The sequence below is a fragment of the Rutilus rutilus genome (assembly GCF_951802725.1).
Source record: "Rutilus rutilus genome assembly, chromosome: 14".
Taxonomy (NCBI): domain Eukaryota; kingdom Metazoa; phylum Chordata; class Actinopteri; order Cypriniformes; family Leuciscidae; genus Rutilus; species Rutilus rutilus.
Window position 1 is genome coordinate 33,795,262 of NC_140219.1, and position 8,286 is coordinate 33,803,547.

Genomic DNA, 8,286 nt, shown 5'->3' on the forward strand with positions numbered 1-8,286 from the left:
TTGAGAAATCTTGGGTTTTGAGAGGTCCCCATATCTCGCTGCCATACAGAGCAATGGGTTCAATTATTGCTTTTAGGATTTTTAGCCAGGTTTGAATTGGAATTTCATGCCGAATAGTGTTTTTAATCATGTAGAAGACTCTCATTGCTTTTGCTTTCAGTTCATTCACAGCCAGATTAAAGTTCCCTGTTGAACTCAGCTTTAGTCCCAGATACACTGTAAAGAGGTTGCTGTAAATTTTACAGTAACTTACTGGCAGCTGGATGCCAGTAAGTTACTGTAAAATGTTTTACAGTATTATTACTGTATTTTCACTTACAGTATACTGTATCATTTACTGTACTTGCATTTACAGTATTATTACCGTATTTTCATTTACAGTATTAGTATTGAGTTTTTTTTTTTTTTTTTTTTTTTTTTTTTTTTTTTTTAATTTATGTTTACCCCACCCCCCCCAAAATCACAATAACTCACAAACATTTGTCCTTATAATATTCTTTTTAATCGTTGAACATTTTGTTTTAGAAGTACAAATTACAAATCTTGACCTTTAGGAGCCACTAGCTGAAGAAAAAAAAGGGCAACATCTCCAAAGTCCATAGAATTAATCTCCTGGTGACCATTTGTATCTGTAGCATGGCAAAAACGTACACACACTGAAAAGCAAAACAGGCCTTAAAACAATAAAATACAGTCAAAGTCAGTGTTGTGTTGTTACATTTCAGTAATTTTGCCAGTCAAAGTTGACAAGCTCTCTGATGAGAAACACTGAGGGTTTCAGTCTGATGCTTTTCTTTGGACCTTTCCAGATTTCCATCTGATCTGTGCCTTTGGTGTTTGGTGCCATCAGGGTTGACTCTCAGAATGAACCTGCAAACACAAGCAGGGAAAAATATATAATTTTTTCAGACCGGTGTTGGCAGAATTTTCCCTAACCCTCAAACTTGATGCTGCATGTACTTTGGCGTTAATAAAATCACTACATCTGATTCTGAATCCACCTACAGCAGTGGTGGGGGAAAAATCGATTCTGTTCAGTGTCGCGATATTTTGCGCACGCAATTATATTGATACAGTAGCGCAAAGTATTCCAATATAGGTTATAAGGCTGTGACGGTGGCAGTTTTTTTTACCACTGCGGTGGTAATGGACCAACTACCTGCAGTGGTTGGGGGGTTATTATGAAAATTGAAATACTGTAATTTTTTTTAGTTTATTCGAGCAAAAAAGTCTTTATTTGAGCAATTCCGTCAAAGAAGCAACACAAAGCCTGTAAAGCATTCAAATACATATCAGTAAATATTAGAAACTTACATAATAGAAAAGTTAAATCTATATAAAAAAAAAAAAACTTTCGTTTAATACTTCCACACAAAGACACGTGATTCCACATGAAGCCATACCCCTCTGTGCTTTGAGAGGGATGACACGAGGAGGAAAGAGACCATCTATCTATTTTCTGATATCTTCATGTTTTCTACTTGTTGTAAAAGGTATGAAAAGTGAATTTAATCTTCCACAAGGGCAAGACATTTAAGCTATGTTTGAAATTGCGCTGCCAAAGAGAGCGAAACTAAAAATCAAATAAACTTGATGCGCCGTACATGTCTAATAACAAGCAAAAACTGTGTTGAAATGAATCTGACGTGCAAGTAAAAATGTAGGCTATCTGTCCTACAACGTTTTTCTACTTTACCAGAGTAAAGAATGTGAATGTAATAGGCCTAAATAAAAGCGAACCAAGGAAGAAACGTTTATAATCCCCTTTGAAAATCGAGACGTAAGTGAAGATTTTGGGAAAAAAACAAGGTATTACATGCAGGGATGAGTCACAATTTTTGGATATTCGATTAGTTTATTTAATTATAGAATTATAGTATATCGAATAGGTTGTGTAATTATTCTCTAAAATAAAATCTCCATGTTTTTGGTGCTAATGCGGTGGTGACGCGTTCATATAATTACGTTCTGTAATAAGGTCCTGTGTCCTGAATGTTCAAGGACAAAGTTTTTGCACTAGCCTCCAGTAAATGTGTAGAAGATGTTCACAGATTTAATGTGACATTTGAAGTGAGTTGAGCAGTCTTATTTTTTGTAATGTCTTTGAATAATATGGGGGACATGAATCGCAATATATCGCAGAATCGAATCGCAATACTTGCTGTATCGCAATGTTAGGAAGCGCAGTAATATTGAATTGTGGCCCAAATATCGCAATACTATCGAATCATCAAATTTTTGCCAATTTCCACCCCTAACCTACAGGGATGGTTACCCCATAATACATTACATTAAAATCATTAAAGCTTCATTCTTTTTCAATACATTCCTGTAGCTTAGATTTCCAGGGAATGGATATACTAATACAATGTAAGTTGCTTTGGATAAAAGTGACTTCCAAATGCATGCATGTAAATGTAATGTAATGTAAAAAAAATATATATATATATATTGGTTTACCTGATTCTGCATTCGACAAAATAGACAGCTAATGCTGAAGAGTCGTCTGTTAGCAGTTGTAACTGGATGATGATTCTGCCCTTCATTGTCAGCATCCATGTTTTTGCTTTGAGAACAGACTCTCCTGAAACAGACAAAGTCACAGCAGCCTTTTAGTGTTATAGTTTACAGAAAAAACTAAAATACAATAACAGAACTTATTACTAACAACAATAACATGTGGGGTGAAGATGAGGTAAGATATAATGTTGTATGGTGTTTATAGTTTTTAATCAATTAAACAACATTAAAAATATTAGTTAGCAAAACTTTGCTATATTGATAATGGTATATTGCTAACCCTTTCCTCCTCCTTCTCCTCTTCCTCCTCCAACGTCAACCCGTTCTGTGTATTAGTGGAGAGCGTCAGCAGTGATGTACAGTCCGGAGGGAATGGCCGCTGCAAATTCAAAATAAAGAACAGAAAAGAACATGTTTGCCTGCTTAACTAATGCATACTTCAGCTAATTTAGTTGATGTCATCTTACTCACCTGTAGATGTTATCACCATTATGAAGGCAATCACAAAAAAGACTCCAAAATACACCTCCGACATTTCAGACGACATAATTCAGACCACAAACTTGAAAATAAAACAAAAGATGAAATTAACAATGATGTTGGATAAAGGGTTAGTTTACTCAAAATTGTAAATTCTGTCACCATTTACTCACCCTCAACTTGTTCATAACTTCCATTAAATTATTTAATGTGCTGTATACAAAAGAAGATATTTTAAAGAACATGAGCAACCAAACAGTTACTGGTCCCCATTGACATCCAAAGTATTTTTTCTATTATAGAAGTCCATGCGGACCAGCCACTATTTACCAACATTATTCAAAATATCTTATTTTATGTTCAGACGAAAGAACTTCATGCAGGTTTAGAACACGTTGTGGGCGAGTAAATGATGACATACATAATTTTCTGTTTAAGGTGTACTACGTTATCCCTTTAACTTAGTTTTACTCAGTATTTACGTTGTACATCTGCCAAAAAGTTGTAAAAGAGGAGACAGAACATACCAAAGTTATTATGCTTCTCTGTTTAATAAGTTTACTTCGGATAATTTAGGTGAAGTTGACCATAACGTTACATACCAGTTGATGTTATCACAATGAAAAGGCTCCAACACACTCCATCGTTGCAGATGGCATTATCCAGATCACAAACCTGAAAATAAATCATATAGGCCTACGTGAAAATATTGTTTAAAACCCGCACTTTAACAAGGGTTTCGTCTATCTCACTTTACCTCAGTATTTCACGTTGAGTTCGCTGTTAGCAGGGGGGCAGCGTTTCATATTATGTTGAAGCTTCCCCGGGCGCCGCCATTGGCTATCAGACCATCACCTGCTGTTAGCATCCCATTGACTCCCATTCATTTTGGCGTCTCTTTGACAGCGAATAACTTTACATCTGAGGCGTTTAAAGACTCCATTTGTCCATTATTTATTTCTAAAGAAACACGAAAATGTATAAAAGGCTCCATTACCTTGTATCTTACGTTATGGCCCCGTAGAAGCAGTTTTTGTAAAAATAGGCTAACGATTGCGTCATACCAACGCGACTCTCTGTCGCACAGTAGAGAATTACCGTATGGACAGGAGGAGAAGCTCGCGCGCAATCGGGGGGACGTGGAGGCAAAATGGCAAAGTAATTAATCAGAATACTTAGCAAAAGTTTCTCCTGCTCCTAGCTCATGGACACCTCCTACTCACACTCTCCGTCTCTGCAAGTTTCGGAAGGGAATGATTCAGATTTCTCTTGGCACAGCTGCTAGAAGACAGACGGGTTGCTCACGTCACATCTACGTCGTCAAGCTCAGTGTGAGTCTGCGCAGTATGCTCGACCATCAGGAAGTTAGTGCTTCTAATTGACTTCACTTGCCTCCGTTGAATCCAATGGGGTCGCTGTGTCCAGTTTATATACTGTCTATGGCTGTTAGTTCGGTTAACGTTACCGACGACTCCGCCCGCCTGATGAGCTAACTTGCGTTAAAGAGGCAGAGGAACACACAACCATTATTTTTTATAGTTTTAACTAAAGAATATTTCGGCTAATATAAGTGAACTTAACTTACTCACCAGTTAATATTATCACCGTGACAGCGACCCGGCCGACAGTCAGGAAAAAAGACAGTAATAAAGGCACCAAAAAACCATTCTGATGACAGTCAGGAAAAAAAGGCACTAAAACCATTCAGACGAAAACAAAACGATACATCATGTTAGTTTGCTGTTAACATAAGTAAAAACATTTGAAAATGTTTGTTTTACATAAAATAGAATTATATACTAACCTTTTTGGTGAGTTACATGATCTTTTGTCCATGCATTAACTGCCACTTCACCCCTCAAAAAAACACTTGAAAAGAAATCCCTCTTGCCATTGGTCAGTTTTTCGCGGGCAAGTTCACTACTGTAAATTGATTTACAGTAGTGAAGAATTACAGTAGTGACCCTATATTTTCCCATAATCCTTATACAGTAACATACTGTATACATATTTTACAGTATCTTACTGTACATATTACAGTAAAATACTGTTCAAATTACAGAAATCCGTTACAGTGTATGTGTATTCGTGAGTGTGTTGGAGGACTTGGTTTCCTGCTCTGAAGACGTATTTATTTTCCCTACACCTGGATCTATTTTGAAAAATCATTATTTTTGTTTTAGCGAAGTTAATTTTGAGAGCCCACGTTAGACTGAATGTCTCTACGACGTCGAGGAGCTGTTGTAGTCCCTCTTTTGTTTCTGACAGAATGACTAGATCATCTGCAAAGAGGAGACATCTGACCTCTGAGTCCGTCAGGGTTGGGCCGGGGGCAGTGGAGTTATTTAAGGCTTTGGCTAATTCATTTATATAAATGTTAAATAGAGTGGGGCTCAATGGGCAACCTTGTCTGACTCCTTGATTTTGGGGGAAAAATTCTGTTCGACTATTCCCTATTTTTACAGCACATGTGTTGTTTTTATACATGGTGTTTATCAAATCAAATGTTTTCCCTCCAATCCCATTTTCCAGTAGTTTTAGGAAGAGTCCTTCATGCCAGATCGAATCGAAAGCCTTCTCAAAGTCAATAAAGCAAGCGAAGACTTTAGATTTATTCTGGTATACATGTTTATCGATGATGGTGTGGAGGGTGTAGATGTGGTCAGATGTTCTGTGTTTGGGCAGAAAACCAATCTGACTTTTGTCCAGAATTTTGTGGGTTTTGAGAAAGTTCTGCAATCTTACATTAATAATCGAACAGAATATTTTCCCCAGGTTGCTATTGACACATATGCCTCTGTAATTGTTTGGCTCATATTTGTCTCCTTGTTTAAAGATCGGTGTAATCAGGCCTTGGTTCCAGGAGTCGGGGAAATATCCTACACTCAAAACTATGTTGAATAATTTGATTATTGCGGTTTTGAATTTGTCGTTGGTGTATTTGATCATTTCATTTAATATTCCATCAATGCCGCATGCCTTGTTGGGTTTTAAAGCATGCAGTCTCTCTGTAAGCTCATCTACAGTGATTGGGAAATCTAGGGGGTTCTGATTGTCTTTAATTTTTTCTTTCAGGATTTCTAATTTGGTTTTTAATTCATTTCGAGCAGGATTTGTTTCAGGTGTTTTGTACAGATTTTCAAAGTGTGTCCTCCATATGTTCCCGTTTTGAATGGCCAGTTCTTCCTGCTGTGGTCTATAGAGAGTGTTCCAGTTGTTCCAGAAGTTACTGGTATTTATTGACTCCTCCATTTCTTGAAATAATTGTTCTGTGTGTTTTTCCTTTTTTACTCTTAGAGTTTGTTTGTACAGTCTAAGAGCTTCATGGTATTGATGGCGGAGTTCTTCATTGTCAGGATCTCTGTGTTTTTGATTTGACAGATTTCGTACAGTTGTTCGGTTATGTTTGCACTCACTGTCAAACCACGTTTCGTTGGTGTTTTTTGGTTTCCTTTTTGATGATTTCTTTTTCAAATTGCACATGGATGCTGTTTGGTGGAAAATGTTGGTAATGTCACTTAGTGCCAGATTTATGCCTAATGTATTTTGTGAATATGTGTTAGTTATAAATTTGTCTAATAATAATTGGATAGTTTGGCTTTCTATTGCATTTTGATAATTTTCTGTGCTGTTTTTTGTCCACTTGTAGGGCTGTTGCAGCTTCAGTAAATGGGAGGGCTGTCTGTGTGATTCATTGGTATGAGTTCGTCTTAAATATAGCGTAATTTTACAGTGGTCTGACAGAGGTGTTTGAGGACTGACTGTGAATGCTCTGAGATGCACTGGGTCAATGTCTGTGATGAAATAATCGACAGTACTGTTGCCCAGGAAAGAATTAAAAGTATAACAACCAAAAGAGTCTCCCCGTATGCGACCGTTCATTATATACAGGCCCAGTGATCGACAGAGCTCAAGTAGACTTCTCCCACTTCTGTTTGTGAATTGGTCATAATTATTTCTGAGCTGGTATGAGGGCAGAGGGTGGCTGGTGTTTGTATACTTGTCTCCCTGTGTGCTGACAAAGTCTGGTTCGTTTCCAGTTCTGGCGTTTAAATCGCCACACATTAACACATTCCCTTTGGTCTGGAAATGGCTAATCTCATCTTGCAGGATGGAGAAGGTGTCTTCACTGTAATAGGGAGACTCGGCTGGGGGGAGGTATATAGCACACAAGAATATGTCACGGTCTGTGGAGACGATGTCTTTTTGGATTTTTAACCAAATGTAAAATTTTCCGATTTGTATGGTTTTGATTGAGTCTATGAGATTTGCTCTATACCATATCAGCATCCCCCCTGACTCTCTGCCCTGAGTCACCCCTCTTAGTTTCGTTGATGGTAGAACTACTTCCCTAAATCCAGTCGGGCAGCCAGTGGACAAATCCCTAACATTCCATGTTTCCTGCAGTATTATGATGTCAGAATCATGAATTTCCCTTTTAAAGTCTGAATGTTGGCTCTTAATACCAAAAACAGAGGACCTCAGTCCTTGAATATTCCAACATGTGACTTTTAGAGAATATGAGCTCATTAAATAATTACATTTGTTATTTCAAAACAAGACAGACATCAGTATATTGAATTGACAAATCAAGAAGAATATATTAATATTATGATGTATCTAAGAATATAAATCAATTGTATAAAGTAAAATAAATATGCAAAGACATCATATTCATATTAGGCTATATATGTATACACATACACACTCATATATATATACACATATACGTACTTTTTTTTTTTTTTTTTATTAATATGAGGTTTCTAAGAATCTGATACAAAATAGACATAAAAAAAAAATTAAAAAAAATAAAAATAATAAATACACATGCATACACATCCATACCTTTTTTTTTTATTTTTTTTTTTAAGAAGAATAAATAATAGGTTTCTAAGAATCTGTTTTAAAATAAATAGAAATAAAACACTCACACCACACACATACGCATACAGACATTTTCTTGTGTATCTCTTTTTTTTTTTTTTTTTTTTTTTTTTTTTTTTGTCACTAACCCATGAGGTGTGAGCACAGCAGAGTCAGCATGTGCTGGATGTGTGAGAGGTCTCTGGATGGGGATGAGGCCGGCTGGCTGTGGACTGTGCTGGGGTGGGTCAGTGATCGGCTGGCTGCTTCAGCGTAGCTCCGGCTGCCCAGATGCTGCTCCAGCTCCAGATTACTCACATAATCTCTCTCTCTCTCTCTCTCTATATTTGACGCAATTTGGCCAGATTTCTCCCTCGCTTACCGCATCTAGGTTTCCTTCGGAGGAGTTTTGCCGCTTCG

At 37.1% G+C, this 8,286-nt stretch overlaps 1 long non-coding RNA gene across 3 annotated transcripts; it reads right to left on the reverse strand.

Moving 5' to 3' along the window:
- Window positions 1-479: 479 nt before the first annotated feature.
- On the reverse strand, window positions 480-4,648 carry LOC311303535. 3 transcript variants are annotated; one of them, XR_014629777.1, is made up of 7 exons: window positions 3,758-3,875; window positions 3,603-3,675; window positions 3,174-3,213; window positions 2,992-3,082; window positions 2,801-2,899; window positions 2,461-2,584; window positions 480-870 (listed from the first exon to the last, which is right to left on the reverse strand). It is a non-coding gene; the product is annotated as an uncharacterized lncRNA (long non-coding RNA). The 3 variants fall into 3 exon arrangements; XR_014629775.1 differs by lacking the exons at window positions 3,174-3,213; window positions 3,758-3,875 and adding an exon at window positions 4,590-4,648; XR_014629776.1 differs by lacking the exon at window positions 3,174-3,213 and having other exon boundaries at window positions 3,758-4,432.
- Window positions 4,649-8,286: the final 3,638 nt, after the last annotated feature.